The sequence below is a fragment of the Lycium barbarum genome, chromosome 11, assembly GCF_019175385.1.
Source record: "Lycium barbarum isolate Lr01 chromosome 11, ASM1917538v2, whole genome shotgun sequence".
NCBI lineage: Eukaryota > Viridiplantae > Streptophyta > Magnoliopsida > Solanales > Solanaceae > Lycium > Lycium barbarum.
Window position 1 is genome coordinate 32,792,340 of NC_083347.1, and position 16,427 is coordinate 32,808,766.

At 36.8% G+C, this 16,427-nt stretch overlaps 1 pseudogene; it reads left to right on the plus strand.

Annotated features, from left to right (window-relative positions):
* The first annotated feature begins 250 nt into the window (after positions 1-250).
* Positions 251-4,440, plus strand: LOC132617182 (chaperonin CPN60, mitochondrial-like; annotated as a pseudogene).
* Positions 4,441-16,427: the final 11,987 nt, after the last annotated feature.

A 16,427-nucleotide genomic window follows, 5' to 3' on the forward strand; every position in this document is an offset into this window, starting at 1 on the left:
AATCTCTATTTCGGCCAAAATTTGATGAAAATGGAAATTCGACCTTTGTTTGTGCTAAATCTTGTAGGATAATATTATTTGGTGGTTAAAGTTTGTTTTAATTTGTTGCATGTCAAGAAAAAGCTTGAAGAACTCAACATTCTTTATATTCTGTGATTTGAAATCCGTGTTAGTGAACTGGGTTTCTTACTCGATTTTTTTTGTTTCAGTTTGTCATTTTTTTTTAACTAAAAGGTGAATGATATTTTCTGTTTCACTAGTTATTTCAGCTTGTTCTTCTCTCGTAGCAACATTTCTCATTAGCAAAATGTATCGTTTTGCAGCAAATCTTGCTTCCAAAGCCAGGTAATATTCACATTTTATAACTTGGATTTTTCTGTTAGAAAAATGTATTCTTTATTACTTTTAAGAAATACCCATTTTCTTGTTTTTCTTTTTTGTGTTAGAAAAATGTAATCTTTATTACTTTTAACAAATACCCATTTTCTTTTTTTGTACAGAGTGGCAAGAACCAACACCCAACAAGTGAGTAATATTTTGCAAGGTACTTTTTTTTTTTTGGTATAGATCAAGAAGAGCTGTATTTTGGATTGTCTGTTTATAAATTGTTTTTGTTGCAGATTGGTGGAAGGTTAAATTGGAGTAGAAGTTATGCTGCAAAGGATATTAGATTTGGTGTTGAAGCTCGAGCTGCAATGCTTCAAGGTATTGAAGAACTTGCTGATGCTGTTAAAGTCACTATGGGTCCAAAGGTGAATTTTTTATCAACCCCATTAGTGAATACACTCTGTTTGTTACATAGATTGTTCATATATTTATATGTAAACAATTCAACCCCATTAGTGAATACACACTGTTTGTTACATAGATTGTTCATATATTTATATGTAAACAATGTTTAGTATAAAATATTGTGACTTATAGTACTTGTTATGTTATGTAGTTTCCAGATATGTAAAGTTCAATTGTTTTGACCCTTGGAGGGAATTCAAGTAAAACTCATGCTAAGAATCTAGTTTTGGTGAAATGTTCTTGTTTTTAGCAAATTACAGTCTTCTATTTTCGTACATGTGTACATTAAATGTTGTGTTGATATGATGGTTTGTGATGAGACTCTGTTGTCTTTCATTTGACTTGGTCATTTATTGAATCCATGCTTCCATTTATACAAAAAAAAAATGCAACAATATCAGAGACACAAGCTTTTAATTTTCTAAAAATGGAAAACATGAAAGCCATTATCTAGGCATGTCATTAGACTAGATCAAACAGTAACACAGTGAAAGTACTCATTGAGGGCATATGCAACCTAAATTGTACAGCTGAAAATTATTTGAAGCTGTCGATAAGCTTCGCTCTCTGGTTGGCCAAACTTCCAATGTTCCGTGCCAACTCGTTCCCATGAAGCACAAGTGAAATTAGTTGCCTTGTTTTCTTTTTACTCCTTGTTTATGCTATTGGAGCTTGGAGAACACTGAGGCAACAACAGTTTCTTTGCTGACATAATTCTAGGAGATTAGAATGTTATTCATTATCGCCGTGTCTTCTAGGTTTCTGGTGGTAACAGATTCATCATCATTGGTGACAATTGACACCAAATGCTTATGTTGTAGGGACGTAATGTGGTGATTGAACAAAGTTGGGGTGCACCCAAAGTAACAAAAGATGGTGTCACTGTTCCAAAGAGTGTTGAATTCAAGGATAAGATAAAAAATGTTGATGCTAGCCTTGTAAAACAGGTTGCCAATGCCACAAACGATGTTGCTGGTGATGGTAAGTCTTTATAAGTCCAATATTGCCTCTACATTGTTGAAACGAATTTATGAATTTCCAGCCTAATTTAGCGGGCGGTTCTGTCTTTTCTATTTTTCAGGTACCACTTGTGCAACAGTCCTCACCCGAGCAATATTTGCTGAAGGATGCTAGTCGGTGGCAGCTGGTATGAATGCAATGGATCTTAGACGGGGTATTACCATGGCTGTAGATTCTGTTGTAACAAACCTGAAAAGCAGAGCACGGATGATCAGCACATCTGAGGAAATTGCACAGGTATCTTTGCCAGTTTTAAAACTGTGAAGAGGAACTCAGGGAAGAGATACTAGTAGAAGGTAAAAAGGCAGAAACTAAATAGGGGGAATTTGGGCTAGAAATCGAGCATATGGAATTTTGATAAATTATTGTTGCTCAGTAATGAAAAACATCTTGTTATAGTCCAATTTGTATGCATTTGGTGTACATTTTAGCTAAGATGTGTAGTTAACCCATTTCTATCACCACACAGGATGGGAAGACATTGTTCAACGAGTTGGAAGTTGTTGAAGGGATGAAGCTGGATAGGGGTACATATGACCATACTTCATCACAAATCAGAAGAATCAGAAATGTGTATGTCTTTGGTTTTGATAATCTTAGTTAAGCTTGCTCAAGATAGCTGTGTCAACATTCTTTCTTGTTTAAACTCAGTATTCTTCTGATATGTCTGGCAGGAACTGGATGACCCGCTAATTCTTATTCATGAGAAAAAGATCTCAAGCGTTAATGCTGTTGTGAAAGCATTAGAGTTGGCTTTGAAGGTAATCCTCTTTCTGAGATTCTCGGTTTGGTTTCCATGAGATTGGCCATGTAGCTGTCTGTCTTACTGTTACTTCATGCATGCAGAGACAAAGGCCCCTCTTAATTGTAGCTGAAGATGTGGACAGTGAAGCACTTGCCACTCTTATTTTGAACAAGCTTCGTGCTGGAATCAAGGTATGTTTCTGATGTATTTGCTTTTCTGTTTGTTGTTTAACTACTACTCAGTTTGGTGTTTACGTGTTGTCTGTAAATGTTTACAGGTTTGCGCCATCAAAGCACCAGGCTTTGGTGAAAACAGGAAAGCTAATTTGCAAGATCTTGCCATTTTAACTGGAGGCCAAGTGAGAACTGTTCTACTGTGCTCATTATAAGATAGTTGTTGTTTGTCTTACTGATACCTAACCAATGTCTGTTACTGCTGTGTGTGGTAGGTCGTTACAGAAGAGCTTGGACTGAGCATTGAAAATATGGACTTCGAGATGCTGGGAACATGTAAAAAGGTATTTTTGCTCCACCATTTGCCTGTAGTTGGTTCTCCTTTTGTATATTGTTCTCTTTTGAATGTATAAGTGCTTGAGAAAATTGTGCATAATGTGATTTCTGTTTGGCGTTTCTAGTTAATCTACTCATGCATTCGTTTTTCTAGGTGGCTGTCTCCAAGGATGATACTGTCATTCTTGATGGTGCTGGTGAGAAGAAGTCCATAGAGGAACAATGTGAACAGGTTTTATCTTGCTTCCTTTTGCTCCCATATGTGTACAAGTACCGCATTTCAGCATGGGGTGTTGAGCTTATACTTGTGCTCTTTGTATTTGCAGATTAGATCAACCATTGAACTGAGCACATCTGACTATGACAAGGAGAAGTTGCAGGAAAGACTAGCTAAGATTTCAGGAGGTGTCGCTGTGTTAAAGGTATGCCTTTTGTTTGCAACTTGTGAATGAGTACTACATGCTACAACTGTTAGTTCAATCAACATGCCATTGTACAATGTATGTTGATTTTTGCTGGATTGATTTTTAGATTGGAGGAGCTAGTGAATCTGAGGTTGGTGAAAAGAAAGATAGAGTCACCGATGCTTTGAATGCTACAAAGGCTGCTGTGGAGGAAGGAATTGTTCTAGGTGATTGTACTCTCATATTTCCCTTGCTAACTGGGAATAACTAAATAGTTAGAGATGAGTAATGTTTTTTTTTTCCTTGCAGGTGGTGGCATTGCTCTTCTTTACGCAGCAAAAGAGTTAGATAAATTAACAACATCCAACTTTGACCCGAAGATTGGTGTACAAATCATTCAGAATGCTCTGAAGGTTTGCTATGCTCTTTAACTCTTGTTAATTAGTCTACAATATAACCCCTTAGAAATAGAGTAGATCACAACTTATGCCATGGTTTAACTCATGATTGCAGACACCAGTACATACAATAGCCTCTAATGCAGGAGTAGAGGGTGTTGTCGTTGTTGGTAAACTGTTGGAGCAAGAAAACCCTGATCTTGGATATGACGCGGCCAAGGGTGAATATGTAGACATGGTAAAGGCAGGAATCATCGATCCACTGAAAGTGATTAGGACTGCTTTGGTCGATGCTGCCAGGTTAGCCTATAACACACTTTCTATTTTCTTGTTCTTTCATCGTAGACATTGGCCTCTCACATTCTTGCTAACTTCCCTTCGATATTGTGTTCCATGCAGCGTCTCGTCTCTCTTGACCACAACTGAAGCAGTTGTCGTCGAGCTTCCTAAGGACGAGAAGGAAGATCCAGCAATGGGCGGCGGCATGGGAGGCATGGGTGGCATGGACTACTAATTGGAAAAGCCAAGAACAGTAATTGTAGTTGCTTGACACAATTGTTTAGAAAAGGAAATAAATTTAGGTTGCTACCCATTTCGATTTGATGAATCATAGTGAGAGGAAAAACACCCATTGTACCCATAGTAAGAGGGACCATTGCGAATTCATGTTTTTGTAGGTTAAGGTCTGTAGTTTTTTCAGCTTTTTGATTGACAAGTTAGTGCGATAGGTCCATTTCTGTCTTACACTCTTGTTTTGGTCTCTTCTCTGGTTAAAACTATTATCGTGAGGGGATGAAATTTATACATCTCGCAGTAAATTATATGTACTTTAATGTTTCTTGTGTTTTTAGAAAAATATTCTCTAGTCACGGAATTGGTCGTTGCTAGAAGGAAAACAGTAGGCTACAGATTGTCGCTAAATGCAGGCACAAATAATTCAAATATTTTGCGACGGATTAGCAACAATGGTTTTCATCGCTAATTTACTAAAATGACGAAATGAAATATGAAATTAGTCACGGAATTCATAACAATAGCAACAAAATAATCCGTTGCTATAATGTGGAACGGATCTCATACGTCGCTACTCTGTCGCTAAGTTTGCTACGGATTTCATTTTTCCGTCGCTAATAGGTTAGCAACGCGCAAAATCGTAACAGACGACATTCCGTCGCTAATCCGTCGCAACACATGTTTAGCAACAGATATATGTTGATTAGCGACGGAATACGTCCGTCACTAAACGCTGTTTTTTTTGTAGTGATTCTACTTTTCTATCTTTTAAGGCATTAATACGGACTCAATTCGAAAGAGACATAAAAAACATTCAATGTGATAATGGGCGGGAGTTCGCCAATGGGCATTTTCAATCTTTTTGCGCCTCCAATGGTTTAAATTTCAGATTTTCTTGCCCCCATGCCTCTCCTCAAAATGGAAAAGCGGAAAGAAAAATTAAATCCATTAACAACATAGTGCGCACTCTTCTTGTCCACTCCTCCATGCCCCCCTCCTTTTGGCATCATGCTCTCCAAATGGCCACATACCTCCTTAATGTACTTCCCACCAAAGTCCTTGGGTATAAATCACCAACGCAAGTTCTCTACCAACGAACCCCCTCCTATTCTCATCTCCGGGTTTTTGGGTGTCTATGCTATCCACTTTTTCTATCTACAACTATTCATAAGTTGCAAGCAAGATCCACCCTGTGTGTATTTTTGGGCTATCCGTTGAATCATAGAGGCTATAAATGTTATGGTTTATCCACCAACAAATCATCATATCAAGGCATGTCATCTTTGAGGAAACTCAATTTCCCTTCTCAAACTTGCACTCACCAATCCCAACTTCTTATGATTTTTTGGACCATGGGATATCTCCATACACCTTGCATTTTCTGTCGTAGCCTACTCCACCCGTCGTTCCCTCGGTCCAGCCCGACCTCCCCACTGCCCAGATGTCCCTTCCCCCCACTGCTCTACCCGTGACTGACCAGCAGCCCCTCCCCCCATTGCCCAGCAGTCCAACCGCACGGCCACTGCCCAGCAGCCCCTCCCCCCCATTGCCCCACCCGTGCCTGCCCAACAGCCCACCCGCACGGTCACTAGAAGCCAACATGGGATTTTCAAGCCCAAACAACCGTTTAACTTAAACACTTCCACCATCTCGCCTATCCCGCGAAATCCTATAAGTGCTTTAAATGACCACAATTGGAAAGTTGCCATGGTTGATGAATATAATGCTCTAATTAAAAATAAGAAGTGGGAGTTGGTTCCACGTCCCATTGATGTGAATCTTATTTGTTCTATGTGAATTTTTCGTCATAAAATGATATCTGATGGTTCTTTTGAGAGGCACAAAACCCGTCTTGTCTGTGATGGCAGGTCTCAACAGGTTGGAGTTGACTGCGACGAGACTTTCAGTCCGGTTGTCAAACCGGCTACTATTCACGCTGTCTTGAGCATTGCACTTGCACACTCTTGGCCCATTCATCAGTTGGACGTCAAGAATGTTTTCTTACACGGTAATCTTAATGAGACTGTTTATATGCATCAACCTATTGGGTTTAAGGATCCAAAACATCCCCATCATGTCTGTCTCTTGAAGAAATGGCTGTACGGACTTAAGCAAGCTCCCCGTGCATGGTTCCAACGCTTTGCAGACTATGTCTCTACTAATGATTTTTCACATAGCCGATCTGATCACTCTCTCTTTATTTATTGTCGAGGTTCTGACATTGCTTACATTCTGCTATATGTTGATGATATTATTCTCGCAACTTCCTCAGATGCCCTCATAAAATCCATCATGTCTCTGCTTAGTGCCGAATTTGCTATGAAGGATCTGGGACCTTTAAGCTATTTTCTGGGTATTACTGTTACCCGGACTTCACACGGCATGTTTCTCTCTCAGAAAAATTATGCAGCAGATATTATAGAACGTGCGGGCATGACTGCCTGTAAGCCGAGTCAGACTCCGGTCGACACCAAAGCCAAACTTGGTGCCATGGCCGGGCCTTCTTGCGATGATCCCACACAATATCGTAAGTTGGCCGGCGCGTTGCAGTACCTTACATTCACAAGACCAGACATCTCCTATGCGGTTCAACAAGTATGCCTTCACATGCATGATCCAAAGGTTACACATATGCATGCTCTTAAACGCATAATCCAATACATTCAAGGTACTATTGAGTTTGTTCTCCATCTGTTCAAATCCTCCATTGCCTCTCTTGTTTCTTATACAGATGTAGATTGGGGTGGTTGTCCGGACACTCGCGCGATCCACATCCGGTTACTGTGTTTTCCTTGGCGATAATCTCCTCTCATGGTCATCCAAACGGCAACCTACTCTGTCTAAGTCGAGTGCCGAGGCCGAATACCGTGGCGTCGCTAATGTCGTCTCTGAGTCCTGTTGGCTTCGCAACCTTCTGTTAGAGCTCTGTTGTCCCATTCGGACAGCTACATTGGTTTATTGTGATAATGTTAGTGCCATATACCTATCAGGTAACCCAGTTCAGCACCAACGCACTAAACATATTGAGATGGATATACATTTCGTACGTGAGAAAGTTGCCCGTGGAGAAGTCCGTGTTCTTCACGTCCCGTCCCGTTACCAGATCGCAGACATCTTCACTAAAGGTCTTCCGTGCGTGCTCTTTGACGATTTCAGGGACAGTCTAAGCGTACGACAACCTCCCGCTTCGACTGCGGGGGTGTGATAGACTATGTAATAGTCTACGTAAATATTGTAAATATTAGGATAATATTTTCATAATTAGCAACTGTATATTAGGCATGATCTCTTCCTTTTGTATAGTAATTAGGTCCTATAATTTAGCCTAGTATTATGCTGATAGTTAGATAACTACTTTGTATATAAGGACTTTCATATATCAATACAGATCACGGATTGATTTCCTACATTCTTAATGAGATAATTTACAACCATGTTTATCCAATAAAAATAATATGATATTGTTTGTTTTGTTTCAGAAGCAGGTTTTCTTTTGAATTTAAATTCAACATTTATTAAACAAAAAATTAAACACGTGTTGTTTCCGCTAAAGAAAAAGCGGTGTGGCAATTTGCCAGTTGTTTTACACCCTGTGGAACTGCCCCTCATTCTCTGCTTATTTACGCCGTTTTGACCTTTTTATCTTAACGTTAACTTTCTCTTCCTCTTTTTCCCCTTTTCTTTTGCCTTACCAAAAAATGGAATTTTAAACAGTAATTGGAATTTATTTTTTCTGATTATTTGGGATTTATTTCTTCCAAAATGACTCTTAAAGCCAGCTCATTGTGCCTCTCTCCACTCCAATTTAAATATTTTAGTTTGATTAGACATGAGATTTAAAAAATTTAGTAAGACTTTTCAATTTTGTGATTCTAAATTTAATATGAGTATAATATACTAAAATGTTCTTTGAATTTATGATTTTAAACCTGTTATGTATTTGTGTTAACCTAATAAATTTAGAAAGAAACATTTTTTTAGGAATATACAAAAAAAAAATAATAAGACATTTGAATTGCGACGATACTTAATTTTTTTTTTTTTAAAGACGACAATACTTAAATTAAATAAGATTTAACAACAAAAACTTTTTCTTTAACCTAATGACCCCAGTAACAACTTACAAGTTGCAACGTAAGTTGGACAACGAAAAAGAGGCACCAAACGGTTAAGAAACAAACGGCGTTACAAAAGTAAAGAGCAATGGGAGTAGAACACTTCAAACCATAGCTTGGTGGGACCCAATATTTTTTACGTGTCGTATTGTAGGCAAACAGTGAGTTCAAAAATGCGTCACTCATAGTTTTGGTTTCAGTATTTGAAAAAATATTTAGAAATTGCTTTGTTCTTATTCGTATTATCATCATTTTGCCGACGAATTCTTTGGTTGGTCCCATTAAGATGAAGATATTGATACCAGATCTCACGTTCACCATCATTGAAGTGTAAGTTCACAATGATATTTCTTAAATACTTCGGATATGTATAAAGATCATTTGCTTTGATGATGCTAAAAAATTAGTATCCACTCTGTATCAATTTACGTGACATCATATAACTCGACACAAAGTTTAAAGAAATGGAAACTAAAAATGCATGATTTAAATTAAATCTTAAACATTTGTGTGTCTATAAATTATTTTATTAAGAATAAAAGAGAAATTTTATACTTAAGTTATTTCTACTTATAAAAATGTGACATTCTTTTTTAGACCAAATTAATCCAAAACTATAGTCATGAGATTATAGTCGTGGGATTAATTTCTCCCTCTTGGAAAGTGAATTAAATAGTCTCAAATTTAACCGGATAAGTGGAATATTCAAGATTAGTTTTACAAAATTTAACCATAAAATTATTCCTAAAATATCGCACATTATCCCGCATAATTTTGCAAAACTTTAAGTCTTAAGTTCACATTGTAAATACCTCTTACCTTGTGAATAAAATAGAAAATCAGGGGTAATCTGGAAAGTTCAAAAATCCAAAAATAAAAAAGAGAGCAAGAAACGGCAAGTTCACGTTACGTCTACCAGTAGGAAACAAAAGGTTGAGCATGAATGCAATGCCGACTTGAATTAAAGACAACTTTGCACATGCTCATCCTCTTACACGTGGCATCATCTTAGAGTGTTTGTTGAGATATAAAGAAGTCATATTGATTTTTCTCGTGACAGTGACTCTCTTTGTGTACTTCCACATGTGACTAAATTTATTTTCCCCTAATTTCAGATCCAGTTGTCTATTTGTTTGCTATTTTGGAGATGATGATTATGAGGATGGGACTGGTTTGGATTTTTTTGAGACATTTTTAGTGGAGGGAAAGAGCAAGTTGTGAATTGTTATGGACCAACTAATGCTTGATGTCAATCCACCATGTGATTTTCGTGTTCACTCTTCTTTCACGGAAATTCTTAGGTTTTCTTTAAGAAAGAAAATTGTTTTGAAGGGATAGAGGACCTAGGGAAAAGGAAAGTCGACGAGGAACTCTGCACCATAGAAATGCAACAACAACAAACAACACACGCAACCTTACCCTATTTTGTGATTTAAAGGTAGGGTGACTGTTTTCGATAAACCTCCGACTCAAGATTAATGCTATTTATTTTTTTGTGATACTCAAAAAATTCCCGTGTGACCTATATATTATGAGTGCAAGCCCGGAAGTCCATTCCCCTAATTCCGCTAACACGGTATATTTTGTGTATCGCGCTGTCCCTTTTTAACAGAAAAAAGTATATATATTAAGACATTCGAGTAAAAATCAAGCTTTCCTTCAAACCTCACTCCATAACTATGAAGCATAAAATAATAGTTAAAATTAATGAAAAATATGATATAAAGAACGAAAAGAGTTGTGATAAGAATAGAGGCACTGCACGTTAGCTTGGGGCTCCTTATTACCATGTATATATATATATATATGACTTTATTACAATGTGTATATATATATATATATATATGACTTCATGTACAACATATTGGATGTTCCACTTCGTAAATTTTTGCGTCTTTTGTGTCGTAAGTAAAATAGCGTAAGCCGGAGAGGTCATGAAACTACTATAAGGTTAAGGAACACCTTTAAAAAGTGTTAAGTAAGTATTTAAAGGTTTCGGAATCAAGTGAATCGAAGGAATTAAGTTCTTGAAAATCGGGAAAAACTTGGCAGAATTCTAGACAAGATTTTGGTCCAACTTTAGCGAGGTATATCTTCTAGCATATGAGGATTTATGGAATGCATAACCTATGTAAATTCAAGTTCAGAGAGTATTCTTTTCAATGCAACTGACAGATCGCAAATCTGAGAAGTACGGGATCATGTACGTCCCGTACCTCATTTTCCAAAAGTTGGTAGAATGTTGTGTTTTTTAGGGTCCAAGTGCGGGACGTACATGGAAGTACGCCCGTACATGGAGGGCGTACAATTGAGGCGGTGGAAATATTTATAATTGTTTAAATTGGTCCAAGCTCGTTTCTCCTTCATTTCTCTTCACCAACAGACCCTAGAGAACCCTAAAAGCGTTCTCAAACATTTCCTAAGTAAACCCAAGATAAATCAAAGGTCAAAAGTGAGTTTTAAGTGACGGAAGCCTCGGATTGTGCCTCGGATTCTAGTATTGCTTCTTGTGGCAGGTTTGGAAGGAACTTAAGGGTGAAGTAACCTTGAACTTGAGTTGTTCTTAAGCTCTGGAGGTAAGATTTCATTTGTATCTTCATGTTATTAGGTTATTAAGTCTTAACCTACTAGTTAAAGATGGATATCATGAAAGGAAAAGCTCAAACTTGCTATGAACTATAAGTTAAGTTGTGGACTGATTTTTATCATGTTGTTCTGGTGTTATTGGAATGATTTTCTTATAATTGAGTTGTAGTTGACGTTGTTGTTATGTTGTTATGGTTCTGCTAGATGGATACGTAAAGAAAAAGTGTATAAAGTGTCGTATACGAAGCGTATATTGGACTGTTTGATGTGTACCTTGGAATACTTGTGAAGTGAGTATAAGGCACTTATATGAGCTTCTTGTTGTTGTGGTTGGTTGCTGAATGTGTTATAGATGTTGAAGAATAAAGGGAAATGCTGCTCGTTTCACTTTAGAATTGAGTTACCATTTGATATACGTGATATAATAACACCATCTAAGTTGTATATGTATTTCTTTGCTATAGGATTGGCGCTCTAGTGGTGATAAGCTCGTTGTTGGATTGCTTGGAAGACTTGATGTATGTTAAGGCTAACTTTCCTTCTTTTGGCATGACTCTTATAAACGGAACGTAAACGTAACTCTACTCTATAAAGACTCTATTCATAGTAGCTAGGGATGTTCCATGTTGATCAATGTTCTAGAATGTTGTTTTTAGTAAGTCTTCTTCAGATTCAATATGATTCATAGAGTCACTTATTGGTGAAAATGCTATCTCATAACGATGTTCGGAAGTGTAACGACCTTACGTCACTCCGACAGATTCAGGATGTACTCTTATCATATTCTTGCATTGCATTTCATTTACACACACACACATATATATATATATATATATATATATATATGTGTGTACATATATATATACACACACACATATATATATATATATATGTGTGTGTGTGTGTGTGTGTGTGTGTGTGTGTACAGACCTATGACCCCTCAGGCGTTATATACGCATATATTATGTATTATATATGGGGTATGGGGAAGGTGACGGTGTTATATACGCACTACCACCTAATAAGCTGGTCACATGATGATGATGCCCACAGAGGCTTGATAGATGTTATATATATATATATATATATATATATATATATATATATATATCATTGGCCCTCAGAGGCAGTTCGGACATACATGTTACATATCTTTTATCCTATGTACTGTTATGTCTCCTTCATGCCTTACATATTCAGTATTTTTTCCGTACTGAAGTCCCTTTCTGGGGGCGCTGCGTTTCATGCCCACAAGTTCAGGAACACAGAGTGACGATCTACCCTTGTAGGTTGCTGTTCAACTGATATTGGAGCACTCCTCTTGTTCCGGAGTTGCTGTTGTGTTTTTGGTACGTTATACTTTTGTGTATATACAGGTATGGCGGGGCCCTGTCCCGACCTTATTATGTCATATACTCCAGTAGAGGTTTATAGACAGTCATGGTATAGTTCGACGTTGTATGGTCGACCTATATTTTTGTCGTATAGTATTTCATGATGGCCTTGTCGGCTTACACAGTTTTTGTCCAGCATAGTCATATAGTATGTCTTTTCAGGCTCATCCCTTTTTTAGCATATGAAAGTATGATTAGCGGTGCTCGACAGGTATGGCCCAGGTGCCCGTCATGGCCCTCCGGTTTGGGTCCTGACATTGAATCAATGAGAAAAGTATCCAGTTGATGCAGATAGTATTCTAATTAGTATTTTCTTCACCACCAACATCTCACAATCATCACCATAAAACTACAATCTCCGACTTTTAAAGTGTGTTTGTGTTGTTAATCTGTATTCGATAATCACTTAAACAGAATTTGAAAAATAAATGTAAAAGGAATGATTCGAGAGCCCATTGAATTCATTATCCTTAAGGAAATTATTCCCCTAAATGTACCCGAGGTTATGGAATATATCCTTTCAGGATAGAACGAGTTAACTCACCAACTTTGTAGTATCTCAAACTCCGGTGAACGGCGAATGCAACAGGCGACAAAAAATTACACAGAATATATTTGAAGTGCAGAAAGAAGGAAGAAGATAATCAGATTTTTCGTAAGTCAAATCTGATGGAAATGACCAAATATTTATAGCCAACAAAGTAAAAAAATGAAGAGGTGTGAAGCCTTTTCCATGAGAAGGCACAAAGGACTATTTTCCATTAACACCTATTTGTAAAATACTTAACAGTTTGGTCAAACATGTACAACACCATATGCAAATTGAGATTCTCTATGTTACTTATTTCTTTACTTTGTTTACTATAAGAGTAGGTTGAATCAGTACAAATAATCAGTTCCTTGCACTTCAGATCAACACAGGTTGTGTGGTACGTAGGCAAAATGTTACTAGGCCAAAAATTTATCAAGACACTATATTCACCTCTCCTCTAGTGTTTTAAGTGATGTGTCAAAACTAACTAAAACCTTTCGATCTTATTCAGATACGATATTTGTAGCTTGTTTGGTCAAGCTTCTGCAAAGCAAAAAGTGATGCTTATTTTTTAGAGGTGAGGTGTTTGATCAAATCTTTAATTAGAAAAAAATAAGTGTTTTGAGTAATAGCAAAGTAATTTTTTCTCAAGACACTTTTGAAACTTGGCTAAGCATAAATAGATGTTCAATATTAGCAAAAGCGTTTTTTAAATTGATTAGATAAATGCAAAATATTATTATTCTAAAGTACTTTTCCGAAAATTACTTTCAATAAAAAACATTTATAAACTAAATAAATTTTAAAAGCTCGACAAATAGACTATTAAACTCACACGCATCTCGTGAACGCGGCAAACTGCACCAGCATTTTTCATCAAATTAACAACCATTAGATTATTATTTCTACTTTTAGGCATGTTCCACATAATATACTTGGGACTTTAATTTTTAGGTATGATGGGAAATGCGCTAGTCACCATTCAATAATCATATTACCTACTTATCATGTTACCTTCTTTCCTCTCGCATGCTTACTTTGCTTAGAGAAAGGAGAAAGGATTGTACGTACTAGTGTAGGCCTCATATACTGTCAATTTTTGCTTCCAACCTTTTACACATTTAACTAAGATAAAGAATAGCACAAATTTAAACGAACGACGCACCTAAATGTAAAGTTCTAAAATAAGAAAAGCTCTTCACGATGAATAGTTATTGACTCCTTTAACAACTTCTTATGCCTATTAATTAATTGTTCTTTTAATAAAGCTTAAAATAGGTTTAATAGTTTAGTACCGACTGGTGTCCCACCCACATGCATGAATAATAATTCATGTATGTTACTATTAAATTATTAGCATAATTGCCGTGTTGAATCAGTAAAATATAACCAAAAGACACACGAAAACAAGAAAAGGAATCATAATAGGAGTGTTATATCATATCCTTTTCTATATATAAATGCCGATTAATAATGTGAGCACGTGTTGAATGAGGCCATGGTTTTAGGTCCCATTATTGACTTGTTAATTAAATTAAGATTTTGGCACATACATCCTTTGAAAATTATTGAAGATTTTTCCTGGAAGATGTTCTAACAGTGACCTCTCACCTAAATTTACATTTCTTTATTATATTTAGCTTATTGTGTCCTTTGCTTTGTCTAACGGCCTTATTGTCAATTTACAAATGTAGAAGGGCAAGTTTATGTGGTTGGAGAGGGTTTGGTTAACAAAGCCCATAACGAAATGAATTTTTTTAACAGATTTTAACCACTATAGTCTCTGTATAATCATTAATCAGTCTGTAGGATGAAAAAAAAAAGTCTGTAGATTATATACACTCGTTATATATTGAGTATAACCACAATGGCTACAAATGCTTACAGCTAGGAGGGTGAATATTTTTTTTTTTTAACCGCGCTTACCTAAAAAATTAAGGTCCCTTTAAAAAATCCTATTACTTGATATCATGGAAAGAGAATATATGAAAAGAAGAATCAAAAGAGAGACATGAAAATTGAATCATTGTATAAGATACTATCAGTAATGTCTTAGAAAGTCGTACTTGACCTTCTCAATTTTCAAATTTTGTATATCCTGCCTAACTTCTTGGAAGTTTTGACTTCCACAGTACAATGAATCATAGCACAATTGTTTCAATACATTCTTCTAATTACATATACTATAATCTTTCATATAGGTAGTTCACTACCTAATTATAAACGAACGGGTCAATTAGCTGCTAACTAGAAGCCGAAAAATCAAAATAAAAGTAATCAAGTACACAATACTTTAAAATGTGTGGCTTGTAGTGTCAGAATATTCTTGGTAAAAGGTAAGTACTCCATTCAATTTTAATAGGATTTTTAGTGGTCTGTTTATATGTTCCTGAATATGGACGAAAAACTTATGATATTTGAATGCTCGAAATAGGGTTGCAGATCTAGCAAAGGAGAAAATACATTTCAAAATGATCAATATGCATAACCCTGGTTTTACATAACACAAAACGTTATATTTTGATTTTCAAATATAGTAATTGGAATGATAAAAAAGGATAAACTTACTAAAGAAATGTCAACGTTGTTTACCCCGGATTTGGATAATCAATTAAAATTGTAAGTGAGGTATAGGATATGTGGCTATATCTTGTACTTATTTGATAGAGAGAAGAAACATATGAATATGCTATGAAGGAGCAATTGATGATCAATGGTTTGCTATGTGCTCGTGTATCTATTAATACATAAACGGTATTTGATTTAGGAAACGTAAGAATTAAGCACAATAAATATAGATCGAATATGATATATTGAGAGGGAGATTTGTATATTTTGCTATTACAAGAGTTCTTGGTAATGTAGAAGCCAACCCTCTAAAAGGAGGACAATGCCCCCCCCCCCCCCCTATTTATAGTGTTGCCCCATGGGCTTCATACAACATAAAAAATAATAGAATAAAAAAAAAGTTTTGAGTTGGATTAGGTAGACCGTACGGTCTGACAACCGTACGATTAGCAGTTGAACACAGCAGGACGCCATCGACGCGTGGCAACCGCGCAACGGGTCTCCCGGACCACCGGCCACGACCAAACGGACATACGGCCTCGAACAACCGGTCATGGAAGAACCAGACCAAATGACGCCCTTCCTTTGCTCCGGTCCAAGCGTTTCCTCGGTTCAGAATGGGAGCCTTCATGCACGTTCTTGCCCCTTTCTTCCCTCGGCCTTCGGTCCCACCGGTTTAACATATACCTGGTTTTTACCGTATACAGATAGTCCCCACACTTCCTGGATCGTAGATTTGTCGGAGCGACGGGGAGTGGATGAATCACTAAACCGATGACTCCCTTTGTCCGTCGTTATCTTTTCGTTTTTGGCGGGAATAGTTGCGCCACGTTCTTCTGCCATCGGCCACG